Raw genomic sequence first — 22,021 nt, forward strand, 5'->3', positions numbered from 1 at the left:
GTATGGTCTCCCAGTTTTGGAGACCAGATTGAGAAGGATCTGATGTGACATTGTCTTACACAGATGATTGATCTCATTGTTCAGTGTGTTAGACCTTGGAGCACTTTGGAGACCATTATACTCCACTGTGCTTATTACTCTCACATAGTCCATAGTCAGTGCTTTTAACAACTGTATGTTCTATTAGATTATTTCTCATGTTTGTTACTAAATTTCCTTTTAGTAAATACGATACCTTTATATCAACCAGTAAACATTTATTAATGGCCTACTTTGTGCCAGTGCTGAGGATACAAAAGACAGTCCCTGATCTCAAAGGTCTAACTCCATAGAATATTTAGCTGATTTGAGATCCATAATAATGCAGTTGATTCAAAATGTTTCAGTTGTTCCTGTTATCTTGATGTTGAATCAGATTGATTGTGGTAGATCATTGAATTCTTATGTAAAACCAGATCTGCTCAAAATTATCTTGTCCTATTTAAATAGGCATTTATCCATGAAACTAATGTAGAAGGCATTTTGCTCCTATAAGAGGCAGAGTAGCCAGAGGGATCCTCCAGGACTGGAGTCATATCTGGGCTTTAGTCCTAACAAATTGTTTGGCAAATATTCTTTATCCACTCATATTTGTAAATTCCCAGATCTTGGAAATGGGAATTCTGTAGACTGAACAAGTGATTAATATATACATCTTTACCTATTTTTATTTTGCAGAAAAATATTTTTGAACACTGGGAAAATATTAAAATGTTTTGAGATCTTTAAATATGTTATTTGATCCACTTGCAGTGCAATATGGTCAGATTTTACTTTCTCATTTAATTGATGGCAAAATTCTTTAGGCATTTCTCAGTATTTTCTGAAAGTGGCGTCATTCAAAGTTGCCTTACATGTATTTTTCCTGTCATCACTTTGACTAAAGCAGTAACTTCAAGGAGTACCAAAATGTCTTATCAAAGGAGCTTTTTATACTTAGCAAATTTATTATATTTTTGTGATGCAAGTTGTCCTTTTAATTTCCAAATATTTTTGATAAAGTTTGTCTATTCAGTAACAATACTCATGAATCCCAGTGTTAAATTTATCATGGATTACTTTTTCTGGATTTGCGCTTTTTACTTTATAATAGTTTTATTAGTAGATTTTCTTTTGACACTGCTTACATTCATCAAAAAGACATTTTGGGGCAGCTAGGTGGCATAGTGGATGGAGCACTAGTCCTGGAGTCTGGAGGACCTTATTTCAAATCCAATCTCAGATTTGTCTAGCTGTGTGGCCTTGGGCAAGCCACTTAACCCCATTGCCTTGCAAAAACAAAAAAAAAAAGAAAACGACATACTTTACTTTTTTAAAAGACAGTAAATTTAATTTGCAAGCAATTGGTTAGTTAGTATGGACTAAAGTAAGTGTGGATCACGATCTCTGTTAGAGTACTAGAGATAAAAAAAACTTAAATGAAACAATCTATTATCTGGGAAATTTATGCAAGATAATTGGAAGAGAAGCTGCCATCAGCTGGGGTGGGGGTGGGCATCGAAAAGATTTCACATTGAAAGTGATATTTAATATAGATTGTGAAGGAAACAAAGGATTACAAGGAAATGGTGAAGAAGGAACCCATTCCAGGCATGAGGGGCAACCTTAGTAAAAGTTTGGATGTGATACATAAGTAGCATTTATGAGCAATAGCTCTGACAGTTTAGCATGAATCCAAAGGAGTATATAACAAGTTTGGAAAGGTAGATTTAAGGCCAGGTTATAAAGGGCTTTCAAAGGCATGGGTGTTTATGAAGTTTAAGATAGTGACATAGTGACGTGATCAAATCCACTTTTAGGAAAAATCATCTTAGCAGCTATGGGGATGATGAATTGAAGTGGCAGAGAAACCAGTTAGGAAACTCTTTCAGTAGTACGGATGAGAAGCAGGTCTGAACTTGGGTGGTGGCTATGTCAGTGAAGAAAAGAAGGAATTTGAGAGATGTGGTTGAGATAGAAACTATTAAGATTTCACAACTGATTGAATATGAAAGGTGAGGAAGATAGAGTGCTGAGGAAAAAGCCAGGGTTGTAAATCTTGCTTGGAAGGATGGTGGTTCTTTTGGCAGAAGTTAGAACAGAAGAGTGGAATGCTGGGTAGGTGGGAAAGAATGTGGAACATGGAGAAGTAGAGAATTTTGGTGTAAATCAGCTAATAATGTACTTGTCAAATATACTGGGAAATATGCTTTAACTTGAAATTTTACACAGATAATGGTGCTGTGACCTCTATCAGCTTATGGTGGTGGCATGTCATAGCTTCATGGAGAATAGGCATGTTATTTACTCATATTTGACCTTGCATTTCTATGTAGTTTTAAATAATTGTTCTGTGTTGTTAGACTGTATTTGCCATGTTAATGAAAGCTTTCATGTACTATTTGAATGAGTGTGTCAGAAAATCCCTCATTGTTTGGTTATTGCTTCCATGTACTTCCTGTAGATCTTGTTTTGCCTTTCCTCCAGGCTGGAAAACTGTGATCTGTGAGAAGAGAGCTGACCTAAGACCAAGGTTTTGCAGGATAAATCCATAGAGGATGAGTGGAAGGAAAAGGAGAAAGAGGAGTCAGTAAAGGAGGCTGAAAAAAGTCTGCTACTGTTAGATAGGACAGAGGAGGAAACGAGAGCTGAGCACTTTTCCTTATTTGTAGAATGGTATGCCTCTAAGAATGGTTGTAAGGGTCAAGTGAGAATTTATGTAAAGCATGTTGTAACTGTAAAGTGCTTTGGTATTATAATCTCTTATGTCCCTTTTAGTTGATAATTCCCATATTTTGCTAAAGTGAGGTCTTTCCCTCCATTCATATAATGTGGAAAATGTTGTATATATAAGAAATATATTTTTGCATTCATGTGTAATTTTACCATAACAACTTTGTGATCTTTGTCAATATCTAGACCAGTGGTCTTCAGGGTTTTCTGAATGCCACAGTGATTTGTTGGTATGTAGGGAGGAAATATTAGAACTGAATTATTTTTGACTTTTAATATTTAATATTTATACTTAATAAGCTTACAAAGCATAGTGAATCCTGTGGGATGAATAAGATACCACAACTTATTAGGATTAACTTTACTGACTTAGTCACTACGTACTACAGTTTATATTATCTAGTTTTAACTAATTACCACAAAATGGGGAAAATAACTTTAAAAGATTGCCCAAAAAATACAGATCGAAGATAATGCTTTGCTTTTATGTCCATAGTGTTAATGATGAACTTTATCACATGTGTATATTGTTCCTTGAGAACTTATATAAACTGATAGTATGAAGCTCCACAAATTGGAAGACTTAAAAAAATTTAACTGGATAAAAACTTATTCTATATACTTAAAAAGCTTTGAAATGAATTGTTCTAAGTCTTCTAAATGAAAGGTTTTATTCTTTGATGCTATGATTTTTGAACTTATTTGTTGCAATACTTTTTAACACACATCAGTTGCCATCAATGAAGATTGGCAATTATGGATTTTACAAAATATTTTTATTTGCTAGCCTGAAGTTTCATCCTTACTTCATGTAATTCTCTTTCACAAATCCTATGACTACGCTAACTTGGCCTGTTAGCTATTCTTGACCCATGACTTTATTCTTTGAATTTTTTGACTTAACTGAAAGCTGTGTGCACAGAATCTAATCCTTAGCATTATTTTTTATTTTGACATTTTAACTTTTTAATCCAAACTTAACAAACATGAGCATTTCCATATTCAATAGCTTAAAGTACATATTAAATACATGTTATTTCCAAAAAAAATTTTTTGTGAAATTTTGTGAAATTAAAAAAATTTGTGATTCCCTCTCTTTCCCCTTTCTTCTTTTTCCTTCATTTTCCTTTTCAGCATAACTCCTCCCACCTCTACCCCCAACTCCTACCATTCTTTACCATCGTTTTGTTGACCTTTAGTGAAGAGCTTTTTTTATATTTATTTATTCTTTTTGTACAAATGTTTTTTCATACATTAATAAAATATTCTTGTTTAAGAGTAAACAGAATACCCCTCCCCCCACAAAATATAGACTCGCTTGAGCGATAAAGTAAAGGGGAGAGAAAAAAATTAAAATTAAAAAAATAATAGTAATGATTGTAGGTATTGCCAGGTGGCACAATGGGTGGAGCCCCAGCCCTGGAGCCAGGAGTACCTGAGCCCATATCTGGCCCCATACACCCAACAATCACCCAGCCATGTGTCATGCAAGCCACTCCAACCCCAATGCCCTGCAAAAAAAACAAAAAAAGAAAAAAGACCCAAAATAAAATAGTAATAATAGTAGGGGTGGCTGGGTGGCGGACAGAGCATTGGCCCTTGAACCAGGAGTGCCCGGGTCCAATTCTGACCTCAGACACCCAAAGATCACCCTGCTATGCAGCTCCAGGCAGCCACCCAGCCCCATTTGCCCCCCCCCATAATAATAATAATAATAATAATAATAATAATAATAATAATAATAAATGTGCTTCAGTCTTTGTTCCAATACCAACAACTCTGTTGCGGGTGGATCACATTCTTTATGATAAGTCCATCACAAAAGTTACTTCCATATTTTTCCACCCTTGCCATTGCTGATCGCAACTCCCTCCTTTCGTATTTCTCCACTACCATGTACTATATTTTCTCTCTCCTTTCACTCTGACTCTGCTGTAGGGTGGCTGAGTGGCGCAGCAGACAGATCCCTGGTCCTGGGGCCAAGAAGCCCTGAGCCCCCATACCACCCCTTAGGCCCAGCATCCACCTGGCCCTATGGTGATGGACAGGCCATCCAATCCCAGCCCCTTGCTAGAAGTAAAAAGGAAAATGTGTTATATCTGACCATTCTCCCCCCATGGTCCATCCTCTCCTCCATCACTCACATCCCCTGCTTCCCCCTGTCCCCCCCCTTTTCTTCTTACTCCAGATGTCTATACCCCATTGAGTACATCTGCTGTGTCCTCTCCTAGCCACCTCTGATGAGAGCAAAGGTTCCCTCATTCCCCCTTGCCTTCCCCCCTTCCATATCATTGTAATAGCTCATTGTAATAAAGAAAAAACTTAGTATATGAGATATCTTGGCCTATTCCCCCCTCTCCTTTTTCTTTCTCCCATCACATTTCCCTTTTTTTCTATTGACTCCATTTTTACACCATATTTTATCTTCAAATTCAGCTTTCTCTTGTGCTTCAACTATAAAAGCTCCCTCTACCTGCTCTATTACTGAGAAGGTTCATATGAGTATTATCAGTGTCATTTTCTATGCAGGAATACATGCAGTTCATCACCAAGTCCCTCATATTTTCCACTTCTCCTTCAATCTCCATTCTTCACCTGAGTCCTGTATCTGAAGATGAAACCTTCTGTTCAGCTCTGGCCATTCCAACAGGAACATTTGAAATTCCCCTGGTTCATTGAAAGTCCATCTTTTTCCCTGGAAGAGGACATTCAGCCTTGCTGGGTAGTTGATTCTTGGCTGCATTCTAAGCTCTTTTGCCTTCCGGTATATTATATTCCCAGCCCTATGAGCTTCCAATGTAGTTGCTGCTAAGTCCTGTGTGATCCTGACTGCAGCTCCATGATATTTGAACTGTGTCCTTCTGGCTGCTTGTAATATCTTCTCTTTGACTTGAGAGTTCTGGAACTTGGCTAGACTATTCCTAGGGGTTGGTTTTTTAGGATCTCTTTTTTGGGGGGATCGGTGGATTCTCTCCATTTCTATTTTGCCCTCTGCTTCTAGGATATCAGGGCAATTTTCCTGTAGTAATTCTTTGAAAATGATGTCAAGGCTCTTTTCCTGATCATGCCTTTCAGGTATTCCAATAATTTTTAAATTATCTTTCCTAAGTCTGTTTTCCATATCAGTTGTGTTTTCAATGAGATGTTTCACATTTTCTTCTAATTTTTCATTTTTTTGGTTTTGAAATATTGATTGCTGATTTCTGGTAAATTCATCAATCTCCCTGAGTTCTATTCTTTGTCTGAAGGATTTGTTCTCCTCAGAGAGTTTTTTTATCTCTTTTTCCATCTGGCTAATTTTGCTTTTTAAAGCAATCTTCTCCTCAGTAACTTTTTTGAACTTTTATCCATTTGACCTAAGCTGGTTTTTAGCATGCTATTTTCTTCAGCATTTTTTTGGATTTCCTTGACTAGGCTGCTGACTTCATTTTCATGTTTTTCCTGCATCTCTCTCCTTTCTTTTCCCAGTTTTTCTTCTAACTCCCTCGTTTGATTTTCAAAGTCTTTTTTGAGCTCTGTCATAGCCTGAGCCCAATTTCTATTTTTCTTGGAGTCTTTAGATGCAGGAGCTTGTGCTTCCTCATCTTCAGACTTAGTGTTTTGATACTTCTTGGGCTCATATGCAAAGTATTTCTCAATGGTCTTCCTCTTGTTTCTCTGCTTGCTCATTTTCCCAGCCTTAACCTGTTTTGGGGGTGCTTCCTGAGCTTTTGGGACACTCCCACAAGGATCTCAGTGTGTGCGGCTCTATCCTCCCTCCTGGTCTGTGAATGACCATATGATAGTATTTTTAGTCTACATTTAGACTCCATAGTTTCCCCCCCCCCCCCCTTTATGTGGAAGGCACTTTCTAACATAAATCTTTTAGAATTGTCCTTGATCACTGAATTGCTGAAAGGAGCTAAGTCCATCGTAGTTGATCACACAATGTTGCTGTTAATGTGTGCAATGATCTGGTTCTGCTCACTTCACTCAGCATTGATTCATGTACATCTTTCCAGACTTTTCTGAAGTGTGCCTGCTCATGATCTTTTTTATTTTTTTTTTAGGTTTTTTTGCAAGGCAAATGGGGTTAAGTGGCTTGCCCAAGGCCACACAGCTAGGTAATTATTAAGTGTCTGAGACCAGATTTGAACCCAGGTACTCCTGACTCCAAGGCCGGTGCTTTATCCACTACACCACCTAGCCGCCCCTCTTTTACTGATTTTGTCTGACAAAAGGAATAGCTTGTACTCAGAGGAAGAAGACTATTTATATCTATATCTATATAAATACATAGCACCTCTTTTTGTAGTGGCAAATTACTGAGGAGTGTCTGAGCATATAGCATATGAATGTAATGAAATGCTGTTTTACCAAATTTCTCTGAATCTATCCTTTTCTTAATCTTTTTTTTTATGATATGACTTATATGAACTGATAATAGAAGTAAACAACTAGAATACCTTGTATCATAGTAGCAGAATTGTTAAGGATTTGTGATCAATGTCATGAGTAGCCCTATTTCCAAAAGATTGGTGAGAAACTTCCTGACAGGTGATGGATTAATGATGCAAAAAAGAGATGTGAATTTCTGAACAAGGATAATTTGGAGATTGTTTTTCTTGACTTTGCATATTTGTTACAAGAGTTCTGTTTTTCTTTTAATGGGGCAGGGGCAGGGCCAGGGAGGGGGAGATAAGAAAAAGGGATGTTTGTTAATTGAAAAATAAAATACTGAATTGTAATTAGTTAAGGGAATTTTCCACATCATGATGTTGACTGTATTGTTGGGACAAAAAAGATTATTTTATTTTATAGTTATTTGTTCTCTTTTGACCTAATAATTTCTTTTCTCATTATGTTGTCCATATTCCATATTCCAGCCTAAATGCTTATGTTTGTCTTTGAGCCACTTATTTAATTGTATTTGATAACCCTTACCATTTCTTAATTATTCTTTTGGAATTTTCAGAAATACTTGTGGTTGAGTGCCATATTCTAGGAATGATCTCATTAGTTGCATGGAAAGAAACTATCCTTTCCCTGGTTTACTGTTCACTTATATAGAACTCAAAATAGCCCCGGGTCGTCTTTTTGCCATATCTCATTACACATCTAATTTACAGTCCATTTTTACTACTGATCTCTTTGGTGCTTGGTACTTTCCAGGGTTGCTCTGTCATTTCAACTGAGTTTGGAATTATGTTCCCATAGAAGATTTTTCTAAGTGGCAACAATGCATTTGGGCTTTGCTTTTGGATTTCAGTTCATTTTATTATCGCTCCTTACTTTATTCTTAAAACACTTTTTCAAATTTCAGTGAAAATTAAAATCTTAATTGTCGTTCAGAAAGAAGCTAAATTGAAAATAGATCAACTGACTCCAGAAATTTGCTACTTTAAATTGATGCTTTGGGTGCTTGTAGTTATTCTTTATAGTTTTGAAATAGAGAATCAAGGTGATTAGGCTTTATGCTGAATCAGAATACAATTAGATTGCCTTTTTTAAAATTTTATTTATTTAAGGCAATGAGATTAAGTGACTTGTCCAAGGTCACAGAAGTAGGCACTTAAGTTTCTGAGGTCAAATTTGAACTCAGGTCCTCCTAACTCCAGGGCCAATGCTCTATCCACTACGTCACCTAGCTGTCCCTACTGCATTAATTTTTTGATACCAGAACAGTGTTTTTCCTTAAGAGATCTTATTCTTTCTTTGTTTTGCATTTTTCTTTTTCTACTTTTTGTTCTATTGATAATATTTATATTTCTTTTTATTCATTTCTGTATTGCATCAGAAAGGAAAAAATGAATCCATGAATCTTGATTATATATAGTCGGCTTTTTTTTTAAAGATACATAATATTTACTATGTTATTTTCAAAACTGTCTTCACTTGTCTATTTCCTCCCAAATTTATTGTGGTTCTTTTCTGTGTATTTTCTTTTAAATGCTTGAATAACCTCCATTTTTGTCAAAATTATCATTAGTATTCTTCCTCCTAAATTCATTAAAGCATCAAAAAAAAAAAAAGCAAAACCCTTGTAGCATATTGGCAAGTGAATTCACTTAAAACTTTCTAGCAGTCATCATGAATCACAGTTCTTAAATCTTAATAAAAAATTTCTTTAATGGTCTATAAATTAATTGTTCTTTTAGGTCCACTTTATTCTGTATCATTTCTTGTAGATCCCAGATTTCTATGAAGCATTGTCTTTTGTCATTTCTTATGGCATGATAATGTTTTATTGCATTCATATGCCCTAATTTGTTCAAATTTGTAAGAATAAGAATCATTTTTTTTACTAATAGACAAATAGTCAAAGGATATGAACAGGTAGCTTTCAAAAAAAGAAATCCAAGCTGTCAATTGCCATGTAAAAAAATATACAACAACTATGGCATGATAATGTTTTATTACATTCATATGCCCTTACATTCATATGCCCTAATTTGTTCAAATTAGTAAGAATAAGAATCATTTTTTTAACTAATAGTCAAAGGATATGAACAGGTAGCTTTCAAAAAAGAAATTCAAGTTATCAATAGCCATGAAAAAAACATAAAGCAACTCTTGCATTCCTACCTCAAACCTATCCCATACCCGAGCAACTTATGGAAAACAGGCACATCAATGCATGATTTTGTGGAATTGTTAATTCCAGAATGGTATAAACGTTTTGGAAAGCAATTTGGAATCATGTCACCAAAGTCACTGAACTCTTTTGACCCATTGATACTTTTATGAATGTGTTATTTCCTAAGATCAAACAAAGCAATAGAAGACCCATAGGTGCAAAAATATTTATACCACCTTCTTTTGTAGTGACAAAGAACTAGAATTGAGGGACTAATCAAATGGGAAATGGTTGAACAAATTATTTGATAATGATTTTTTCAACTTTCTTTTTTTTAATTGAAATCTTCTGTCCTTACATCATCATAGTTATACTGATTATCCTTCTTCCTCCCAGAGGGCTATCTCACATAACAATATTTTTTAAAGAGGAAAAAAATCAGTATATGTGGTTGATAGATTTAAAAAAGTCTGAAAACTTGTGCAATGTTTAACACTTGTAAACCTCCTCCAACTTTTAGGAAATTGTGGGTTGGGAGTATTTTTTCATAGCTCTTCATTTGGGTTCTACTTGATCATTATAATTATGTTATATTCACTTTTAATTTTTTGGTGTTTGATTGAGTATACTTTAACCTTACTGTAGTTATTATGTATATTGTTTTCTGGGCTCTGATAACTTTAGTCTACTTTCATTTTATGTAGAATTTTATACATCATTTCTTAAGAGTACACTATTCCATTACGTTCATGTATCACAATTTGTGTAAACATTTCTCACTCCAAGGGCATCTACTTTGTTTCTCATTCTTTCTTAGTACAAAAAAGTACTATTATAAATATTTTCATTTATGTTGGGTAATTTTTTTCTTTATTTGTAGTTTCCTTGGGAGATAAGACCAGGAATGGAGTCTCTAGTGAAAAAAGTATGGACAGTTTAGTCACTTTGCATAATTTCAGATTGTTTTACCAAATGGTTGTACCATTCCACTGCTCACCAAAATGTATTAGTGTGTCTATCCCTTCAGTATTAACTATTGCCATTTTTTTTTTGCCTTTTTTTCCTAATTTGAAGGATTTGAGATGAAACCTCAGGGTGATTTTGGTTTCCATTATTCTTAGTAGCAATTTAGAGCATTTTTTCATGTGGTTGTGAATACTTGGCAATTCTTCCTTTGAGAACTTGCCACTTACCTACTAGAGAAGGGCTATTAACCTTAAATATGTTTATTAATAAGTCTAATAGACGGGGGCGGCTAGGTGGCGCAGTGGATAAAGCACCGGCCCTGGAGTCAGGAGTACCTGGGTTCAAATCCGGTCTACAACACTTAATAATTACCTAGCAGTGTGGCCTTGGGCAAGCCACTTAACCCCATCTGCCTTGCAAAAAACCTAAAAAAAAATAAGTCTAATAGATATATCATTGTTCTTAAAGGTAATAGCAGCTAGTATTTATATGGAGCATTTATTTGTGTACTAGGCACTGTGCTAAATGCTCCTTACAAATATCTCATATAATTTTTTTAATTTTTTTTTTTTAGGTTTTTGCAAGGCAAATGGGGTTAAGTGGCTTGCCCAAGGCCACACTGCTAGGTAATTATTAAGTGTTGTAGACCGGATTTGAACCCAGGTACTCCTGACTCCAGGGCCGGTGCTTTATCCACTGCGCCACCTAGCCGCCCCAATATCTCATATGATTGTCAAAGTAGCCCCTTGTGAGATATGTGCTAATGTGACCCCCATTTTACAGATGAGGAAACTGAGGTAGAGTTTAAAGGACTTGCCCAAGGTCATACAGTTCATTTCTGAGATTGGATTTGAATTCCCTTCTTGAGTCTAAGCCCTGAACTTTTATCCACTGTGCTACCTAGCTGTCTTCAGAAAATAAAATGGTTAATATTTTTTTTTCTGCCTCATATGGCTTTTTATCCTCTGTGCTCTTACTTTTGTCTATACAGAAGCTCTTCCATTTCTTGTAATCCAAGTTATCTATTTTATCTTGTAGTTTCTCCTACCTATAGCTGTGATCTGCTTCTTTTTTATAGTGTGGTCTGTAATATTAAGGGAGTACATCCATTTAGAATGTACAGTGAATATGTGCTTGAAGGTGTCTATAGAAGCCTAATTTCTGCCAAATTAATTTTCCCAACAGTTTTTATCAAAGAATTATTTTTTTCTAGGTAATTTATATTTTTCTCTCTTATTAAGCAGTAGATTACTGACTTCCATTGTTTTTGATCCTCCATCTAGTCTTTACCACTGATCTGTCTGTAATCAATACTGGATGGTTTTGATAACTGCTATTTTGTAATGAAATTTGAGGTCTGGACTAGTTATGCTACTCCCTTCCCCTTTTTCACTACTTGTTGTCATCATTTCTGTGCTGTTCTAGATCTTTGGTTTTCCAGATGAATTTTATTAATTGTATCACGTTCTATAAAGTATTGGTACTGCATTGAATATATAAATAAACTTTAGTAGTATTGTCATTTTTTATATTAACCTGACCTAGACATGAACATAGAGTTGAATATTCCTCTAGCTGTTTAAATTATTTACTTTCTTTACCCTTAGTAATTGAATCTGTAGAAATCCTTTGTGTGAGTGTTATAGGTTGGCCCCTTACCTACGTAGTTTATGCATTTTGTAGTTATTTGCAGTGGGATTTTTTGTCTCTTGAGTTTTGTTTTTATATAATCTGCAGCTTTGCTGAATCTATTTTCTCAATTAGTATTTGCTGATTCCCTATAATTTTCCAGGTATGCCATCAAATTATCAGCAGTTTTCCATAGTTTTATCTCCATTTTAACCAGCCTTTATGCCTTTAATTTCTTTTTTCTTGTTTTGTTGCTGCTGCTAGCTTTTCTAGAAGTATACCAAATAATAGAAGGGAGAATGGGCATCCCTGCTTCAAATTAGGAAAGTTCTATATCCCCATTGCTTATATTTCTGGGCAGCTCTTTATCAAAGTTTGAACTGATCATGTAGTTTGGGATGTTTTGGTTGTAATATGATTAACTATTTTAATTGTTTTCCCAATGTTTAACCATCTTTGCTTCCCTAGTATAAATCTCATTTGATCACTGTAGTCTTTTGATCGCATTTTGTTTAAAACTTTTTAGTCAGCATACATTAATGATGTTGGCCTATGATTTTTCTTCTGATTTTAATCTTTTTCTAGTTTACATTTTGGGACTATATTTGTCTCATAAAAGGATTCTGGTATTCTAGTCTTTTGGGAGTTTTTGTATTCTTGGTTTTACCATCCTATAACTGGGCAAAATATGTTCTGATTATTCTTTTTATTTTTATTTTTTTGGTTTTGTAATTTCAATTTTATTAGTATTTTCAAAGACCCAGTTTTTTTCCTGTGATTTTTCTTTACTCTATTTTGGGTTTTACCATTGTTTGGCACCCTCATTTTAATTTTATTTTTTAATTTAAACATTTTTTTAATTATTTAAGGCAATGGGATTAAGTGACTTGCCCAAGGTCACGCAGTTAGACAGTTAATTAAGTATCTGAGGTTGAATTTGAACTCAGGTCCTCCTGACTCCAGGATGGTGCTGACACCCTCATTTAAAAAAAATAATTTATTTCTTTTTGAATTTTACAATTTCCCCCCAAATCTTGCTTCTTTCTCCTCACCCCCCCCCACAGAAGGCAGTTTGTTAGTCTTTCCATTCTTTCTATACTATATATTGTTCTAAATTGAATGTGTTGAGAGAAATCATATCCTTAAAAAAATGTAAGAGGTAGCAAGATTACATAATAAAATAACTTTTTTTTTTTTTTTAAATTAAAGGGTCTTTGTTCAAACTCCACAATTCTTTCTTTGGATACAGATGGTATTCTCCATCATGGATACCCCAACATTGTATCTGATTGTTGCACTGATGGAATGAACAAGTCCATTAAAGTTCATCATCCCCATGTTGCTGTTAGGGTGTACAATGTTCTTCTGGTTCTGCTCATCTCGCTCAGCATCAGTTCATGCAAATCCCTCCAGGATTCCCTGAATTCCCATCCCTCCTTGTTTCTAAGAGAATGATAGTGTCCATGATATACATATACCACAATTTGTTCAGCCATTCTCCAATAAATGGACATTCACTCAATTTTCATTCTTTGCCACCACAAACAGAGCTGCTGTGAATATTTTTGTACAAGTGACGTTTTTACCCTTTTTCATGATCTCTTTAGAGTATAGACCCAGTAGTGGTATTGCTGGATCACAGGGTATGCACGTTTTTGTTGCCCTTTGGTCAATATTGGGTGTAATTCCAAATTGCTCTCCATAAACGTTGGATAAGTTCACAACTCCACCACCAATGTATTAGTGTCCCAGATTTCCCACATCCCTTCCAAAATTGATCGTTGTCCTTTCTGGTCATATTGGCCAGTCTGAGAGGTGACACCCTCATTTTTAGAAATACTTTTTAGTTCTTTAGTCCTCTCTTCCCATACATGTGTGTATACACACACACACATATATGTGTGTGTGTATATGTATATGTATATTTACATTTCTCTTATGACTGATTTAGCTTCACTCCAGAAATTGGTATATTGCTTTTTCGTTATCCTTTTCTTTTATATAATCATGAATGGTTAATAGTTTCTTTGGTTTGTTATTTGATCCAGGCATTTAGGATTTCATTGGGTCTGAGTTTTCATTTGGGTCTGTGTCTTTGCATTATAGTCTGAAAATTAGCTTGTTTCTGAGTTGCCTTCTTAGGGTTTTTTTTGCAAAGTGGCTCGCCCAAAGCCACACAGCTAGGTAGTTATTAAATGTCTGAGGCTGGACTTGAACTCAAGTTCTCCTGACTCCGAGGCTGGGGCTCTATCCACTGCGCCACCTAGCCGCCCCTCTGAGTTGCATTCTTAAATTTAACTATGTTGCATCTTGGTGTTTTTAGCTTTTGTTTTTTTCCTGGACGTGATTAATGATTTCTTTCAACCAGCTGGGGCAGCTAGGTAATACAGTGGATAGAATATTGACCTTGGAGACAGGAAGACCCTCAAACTCTTGACATTTGCTGTGTGACCTTGGACAAGTCACTTAACCTTGATTGCCTTCTATCCAGGGCCATCTTCAGTTAGCCTGATCCATATCTAAAGGAGAGAGTGAGGTTGGTGTCTCAGCACAGCCCCCCCCCCCCCCCGCCCCAATCCAATTCATGTGTTTGTCATGGCATCACCTCCCTGATGTCATGGTTTTCTTTGAGAACGAAGCAAAAATATCTTTATCATCATCATCTTGTACTTAATTTTCTATGTTCTGCTGTTTTCCAACCTGAATACATCTCTACTGCAAAAGACTTTTGAGGGGACAGAACTGTTCCCAAGGGAATGCTGAGTTTGCACCAGCTTAATGGAACCTTTTCAGAGCAGCTTTTTCCCCAGTCTTTTGGTCCAGGATCCTGTCAAGCTTCTTCACTTCCTTGTTTCTCTGGCTAGCACTGGCTGTACACTGGGGTGGATTTTCTGTACTTTTGTTTTCCAAAGTTCTGGGAGAAGGAAGTGTGGGCTTGAGTTCTGTTACAGGCTAAGACATATGCTCTGTCCCTTTTCTCTGATCTTTGGTTCTGCTGCAGAGATCTTTTGTATGATGAGATGCTGCTGTCATTACACTTACTTTCACAGGCTCAGTACATTTCTGGCATCAACAGACACTGGAGAGGAGGGAGTGGTAAATTTCAGGGTGTTGAGTTTTATTGAAAGCTCATTGCTTGGGTCCTCGGGGTTGCAGCTTTGAATACTATGTAGTTTGCTGTGTAGTGGGAAAGGGGATGTTGAGTGAACCCAGAATAGGCAAAAGTTCATAAATTTCTCCGAGTGGAGAGGGCAGCATATAATTTCTCTTTTTGCATAGATTAGAGAGTCAAGGGTTAACAGAGACAGCGTTTCCTCTTGGTGTATTATAAATAGATGTACCCAGATGTGAAAACCTGAAGAGAATTCATAGTTGAAAAATGGTAAAATATGAAATTATTATTCTTACAAAATAATTTGCCATGGAGATACTTCAAATACTGAATTGCCTTAGTACATAGAAAATAGGCTCTTTTTAAAAAATTAGAAAAAGTCTTAGATTGTCCCAAAAGTGTTTAATGTCTGGAAAACCCAGAAATTAGCATGTTAAATATTTTGCTGCATATTTTTTCCTTTTTTTAAAGCACTTTGCACATGACTATGGGAGAAGTTTTTATCTCTGAGAGTTGACCTGAGGTACTGAAAAATTTAGTGTTTTAATTAAGTACTTGAAATGTGATGGATTTTTAAGGACAAAGATTTCAGGATAGCCTGTTTTCTAGGTCAGTTATTGAGATGTTCATTATGAACCTGAGAATACTGTGAGTATTCTTGTCTCCATCTGGTGTCTGAAGACTGTGTTATCTTTTTTCTTCCAGTTTGAGATGAAGATGTTGTAGTGAAAAGGTTTAAACAGATGCCTAAAGTGTACACATAGTGTTCACCTTATGTATACCTGGCCTTTTAAATGTGTGATGATCATATATCTACAGTGCTGTTGGGTAGTATTTTAAAATCATTCCACTAACCAATTGCCTAGGTAGTTTATTTTAGAAAAGAGGATTATCAGTTTTACTGCTGAATCCGGATGTTAATAGGATATAATTGATGAAGTAAGCTTACTAATTGGACACAACCTCAAGTCTCTTCCCTGTTCCAGTCTGTAATAATGTGAGTCAGCCAACTATCATTTATTTAGCTTCTACTCTGAGACAGGCATCACACTCAGTGTGGGAACTACAAAGAAAGACAAATAATAAACAGCCCCTGCTCTGAAAAGCACATAGTCTGATGGGGGAGACCACATGCAGACAAGTATGTACAAACAAATTATAAACAGGAGAAAGTGAGAGTAGTTTCTGAAGAAAAGTTGTGGCACCAAGATGAAAAAGATCTGGCAGGGGAGAGCCTCTGGCAAGAGATGAGACTTGTATCAGGGAAGTGAGGAGAAGGAGTTAACTGAAGGGATTAAATTACTCTGGATTTTTTTACCTCTACATGATTGAAACCTAGTCAGTAATCATTAAATACCTACTGTCTGCTAGGCACTGTACTAGATACTGAGAATAAAAGGAAGCAAAAAAAAGAGTTCTTGCCCTCAAAGACTGTGTACAAACAAGCTGCATATAGGAAAAATAGGAAGTAATTTTTAAAATTAAAAATAATTTTGAAAAATTTCAGTTTGCTTTCATTTTGGCCAAACTTTTCTATTTTTTTGATACTCAAATGCTATTTTCTTTATTAATGATATGCCAAGAATTTTATATATATACACACATATATATATATGTATATATATATATATATATGTTTCTTAGAATTTTGTCCTTGAAATCCCCCCTGTTTTGTCATTTTGAAATGTTTTTTGAATATAATTTGATTTGACAAACACTATCCAATGAAACCCCAATGTAAAGTACCTTCTTTGAAGACAGGCTTTTTTTTTTTTTTGCTGAAAAGAGACATGTTCACTAATTGGATGACTGTTTGATTGTTTGATCAGAATTTTGATGTTTCTTCATGTTAGCTTTATTTGGGTGGTGTTTCTTATTTTGGTTCTACTTTTCTCTTTAATAACAAAATTATTTAGAACTTGTCTATCTAACCCTCCAAAATGTGTTAATCTTTACTCCAAGTTCATCACCTCTGTTAGGAGTTGGGTAGCATGTCCATATGGGCCTATTCTTCTGTCAACCATCAGTGATCAGTAAACATTTATTAAATGTCTACTATGTGCAGGGAGCCCATATAGTCAGAGAAGTCCTTTCTGGACTATGTAATTTCAGTAATGAAATCATGAGTGATTTAAAAACATCATCTACATGTCAAGCAGAAAAAGTAATTCCTTGATGCTTGATGTCAGCTGGGACTGTTAAAATCAATTTCAATAAGAATAGAAACAAGTAATAAGCAATCTTTTACGAATAGTATTGGGGAAAAGGAGATGGAAAATGTCATTTTTGTTAGCAAGTGGTTATAACAGAACAACCCTTGAAGATTATTTTGAATTATTTTTGGAGTAACTCATAAAATGGCTTTTCAGCCTGTTTTCCTGCCAATTCTTCAGTTTATCAGCATACTAGGAAAAGCTTTGTGTTTTGTTGTTTTATTAAATCTGCAAGAGGAGGAACTGGTTATATATTATCCTTATACTTGGCAACAGTAATCAAAAAATTATTGTTTTAGGACAGAATACTTTTTAGAATATTCTTCTTTCAGCCAAAAAATCATTTCCTATCTGGTTTAGTCTTTGCATCATTCTAAGAGGGTATAAATTTTTCATAAATTTTCCTTTTGTACCAACTATAATGGGTATATTTATGTAAGTGTATGTTCCTATTTATTAATAATAACCCTTAAGGAGAAATATATTATAGGAATGCTTTAGTCTAAACCATTAAAAGTCTAAAGCATAAAAAAGATTGATTATTGTACTAATTTGAAACAGTTGTGGATATTCCATCTATACAATATGAAGGGTGCTTAGGATATTGAAAAGAAGATTTTAAACATCAATTTCTTAATGTGCTATTGTTCAGAAAAGATAATTTTCTTCCCAATAATTATTGTTATTAATAACAATGTTAAGATGATTTAACATGATTATTTAGCCAACTGACTAACAAGTATACAAAACCACCAAAAAAACCTAATCCTGATTCATTAAATTGATGGAGTTAGATTGGTAAAGATGATAGAAGATGGGAATTGACAGTATTGGAACAGATGTGGAAGATGGGCACATTAATAGGGAATTGGTCTAACCATTTTGTAAAGTAATGTGAAGTTATGCTTAAAATAACTTAAAACATCTCTACTTATCTGATCCATTGATATTACCATTAGCTCTTTTCCATGGGAGTCAAAGACAGAAAGAAAAGTCTCATAAACACCATAGTGGAACTCTTTATAAAACTGTGGTATGTGAATATGATGGAATTATTGTACTAAAAGATGATGACTATGATGAACATAGAGATTCACTCAAACTAATCATAGTGAATTAACTAGAACCAGGAAAATAGTATTACACAGGTGACAACATGGCAAATAAAGCAAAAAGAAATGAGTGCTGTGAAATTATAGTGACTGAGATTGTCCTAAAAAAAGAGATAAGAAAATGCACCTCCTTTCCTTCCTTTCAGAAGTAAGAGAATATGGGTGTGGAACATTACTCATTGTCATCATTGGTTAATGTGTTTTTTCTATGCTGAGTTTTCCCCTCCCCCTCCTTATCCTTTCTTTGAAGGGGTGGTAGGAATACATACAAAAATAAAGATACTGTAACAAATATGAATAAAAAGTTTAAATGAAAAATTTGCATCTTGGTTAATTCTTTCCATTAAAAAACATATTTCAACCCTTTCATAGGTGACATCCATAGAAGTCATAATTTAAAACAATTGATTAAATTGCCAAGCACAATATGATTGCCACAATTCATTGACTCTGATTTATAGGGTTGCTTTGACAGATTTGTAAGCTGTAATATCAGTGTAATTAATTATCTTTAATGTTTCTTTTGAATCTAAACTCATTTGATCTTCTATCAGAGTCCTCCTTCCTTCAGCTTTCTGTGGTTATTTGATTTTAGAAGCTATTTATTTGGGTTACCTTTAGCTCTCTTGCTGTGTTCATTTAAGTTCTTACATCTTCCTATGACAAGCAGGATAGTAAGGTGAATGGGATTTTATTTTTGTACTAGCAGTTCCTCTTGTAGAAATCCCATCAAAAATCAACCTTGAATTATTCTTTTTATATTTTCAGTTAATTCTTGTAATACTTCACAATTTAGTACTTTAAAAAATTTTTTAAAGTTTTTTAAAATTTTATTTAAGGAAATAGGGTTAATTTGTCCAAGGTCACACAGCTAGGCAATCACTAAGTGTCTGAGACCGGATTTGAACCTAGGTCCTCCTGACTCCAGGGCCAATGCTCTATCCACTGAGCCACCTAGCTGCCTCCAATTTAGTACTTTTCTTATCATCTATTCCCACCTTCCTAGAAAAGTGGAGTGGCATATTATTGGGGCATCCATGAAATGCCTTCTGAGCCTAAAATTTCTTTATTTAATTAGCTAGCTTACGTGTACTATTAAGCCAGAGAATCTTAACTACTTGCTTTTTACTACTATTAGTTCAGTGCCACCAGTTATTAGCTGTATTTGGATACAATAAATAAATGCAAAAGCATATAACTTGCACACATAAAAATTTCTGATAGCCTGTCCTGCCAGTAGCAGAAGTTAACATGCCTTCACACAGTGTAGTGCAACCATGAATGAGGAAAACCTGGAGTTTACTCCTAGCTCCGCCTTGTGGACTTATTTTTCTGGGCCTTTTTCTTTAAGATCAGGAATTGGAATCAATGATTACTTTGTCTTCTGAGGGAATCTTAATGTCTCTAGTCTCTTTGCCACTCTAATCCATCCTGTATATCTCAACTGAATTCTTTTTAATAACATACTTTTTATGGATTCATCACCGGCTCAAAAATTGTTAAGAGTATATCTCCTGGGGGTGGCTAGGTGGTGCAGTGGATGGAGCACTGACCCTGGAGTCAGGAGGACCTGAGTTCAAATCTGGCCTCAGACACTTAATAATTAACTTGGGCAAGTCACTTAACCCATCTGCTTACAAAACTTTGTAGCTTAACATTTTATGAGCTTCTACAGTTTGACCCCATCTACTGTTTCTTTTCAATCTGTATTTCCCCTTTCAGTTCCCATTCTACTCTAGTCATAAGCACTGTGATCATCCTTATTTTAAGAGGATTCTTGATAACTCTAAATCCCCTTTAACATGTGAAAAGAGAAAACTCACTGTGTTAATAATGATCAAAGGGATATGAGCACTCAAGAAAAGTAATCCATTTGAAATGTATAGGGAGTTATGAAACTTACAGTTTCTGTTATGAGTCTAAAAATTCTCAAAAGTATTTTTTTACTTGCAGAAATCTTTTTAATCAGTTTAATGTCTGAAGTTTAACATTAAATGATAATAGAAAAAAATCTTTGCTGTCAAGCTTTTTTAAAAAAATTTTTATTTAAGGCAATGGGGTTAAATGACTTGCCCAAGGTCATACAGCTAGGCAGTTAAGTGTCTGAGACTGGATTTGAATTCAGGTCCTCCTGACTCCAGGGTCAATGCTCTATCCACTGAGCCACCTAGCTGTCCCCTGTTGTCAAGCGTTGAAGATTTGTGAAGGGGGTAAAGGAGGAAATAGAGGGGCCACAAATAATACTGAATTTTTTTTAACTTCTAAGATCATGTTGGACTTCCTAACTTCCTGTTTTGGAAACTCTATTTCTTTAGTAATAAATAAACTTTTATTTAGTTAATGGTGATTTTTTTTTAAGAATCTCATCTTTGGTTGATATTATTTAATAATCTTAACTATGGTTGACATAGGTTTAAGAATCTCAATTATGTTAAAGGATTATTTTATCTCTGGTAGATTTTTTTGCCCTTACAATGTCAAGTTGTTATCAGATTGATAAAGCAATGTTTATTTGCCATTATACTGAGCTTGAAACTAGCCAGTTTCATATGCTGTGGTGAAAAATTTTTGTGTACAAAGTATCACAATAGTCCATTCAGGTCTGTAAGAGAAATTGTGATTAGGTTTTTAAAAATAAAATAATACTCTATTGATGTGTGTGTGTGTGTGTGTGTGTGTGTGTGTCCCCTTTGCCCCAGGTACATAATCAAGAACTTTTAAAATACATCTGTTTATGCACTAGTAGATAGAAGGAAAAGGGATATTGATTACAAAGAGTGTTCCAAAATTATTGAAGTGCAAAAAAAAGGTGACCTTTAATGCTTTTTAAAAAAAGTCAGATTTCCCTTTCACTTTGTTTTCATTTCTATGTCTTTAAATCTCTTTTTTTCTGAAAAGATGTTTGAGGAAAGGTTGGGCTTACATTTAGAATCTTTGCTATTTTCCTATGATTTTGGCTAATGTAGAATATTTTGAGGGGGCTTTCTTCCCAAATACTCCAACTAAAATGTACTATTACCTGAAGAGCAGCTGAGTAGGCCTCTCCTTTTAGTAGCACATTAACACTTTGGATCTTGAAGTTATAACACTTAAAACTGTCAAGTTTTGAAACCTCAGTTAAGGGAAAAAAGGAAAGAAATAAGCTCTTATTAAGTGCCTGTTGTGCATGAGGTCTTGTATTAATTGCATTGCAGTTAGTATCTCATTGAATCCTCCCACAGACTGCAACCCTATGAGGTAGGTATTGTGGTGAGGTAGGTGCAGGTGTTAGTCCTATTTTACAACTGAGGAAGCTGAGGCAGAGGTTAAGAGTCTGACTCAAAGTTACCCTATAAATATCTGAGTTTGGACCTAAGTTTTTTGGTGCTGTATCCATTGTACCAGCTGGCTGCCTCAGGAAGAATTAAAGGGAACATGGCAGATTGAGGGGAAGCAAGTTTTTGAGGTATTAGCAGGAGGAGCCAGAGGCACACATGTGTACACATACATATATGTGTGTGTGTGAAAAATGTGGTTATATTAGTCAAATAATCCTCTATTACCCAACCTTCTAGCCCAATATATTTAGTTTTATGTATGGCATAACTATCTGTACAAGGGGATAATATCTAAGAGTTATAGTTCTTCATCTCAGTTAATTAATACTTGTATATTTAGTGTGGGAATGTCACTGAGATATTAT

At 35.0% G+C, this 22,021-nt stretch overlaps 1 protein-coding gene and 1 long non-coding RNA gene across 2 annotated transcripts in view; one reads left to right on the plus strand and one right to left on the minus strand.

The window, feature by feature from the left end:
• UBE2H (ubiquitin conjugating enzyme E2 H) overlaps positions 1–22,021 on the plus strand; it is a 142,094-nt gene that overhangs the window by 65,886 nt on the left and 54,187 nt on the right. The window lies entirely within an intron of this gene.
• The window catches only part of LOC141492947 (uncharacterized), a 64,559-nt gene that overhangs the window by 26,787 nt on the left and 15,751 nt on the right, over positions 1–22,021 (minus strand). The gene's annotated exons all lie outside the window — the stretch shown is intronic.

This window comes from Macrotis lagotis, chromosome 7, assembly GCF_037893015.1.
Source record: "Macrotis lagotis isolate mMagLag1 chromosome 7, bilby.v1.9.chrom.fasta, whole genome shotgun sequence".
Lineage (NCBI taxonomy): Eukaryota > Metazoa > Chordata > Mammalia > Peramelemorphia > Peramelidae > Macrotis > Macrotis lagotis.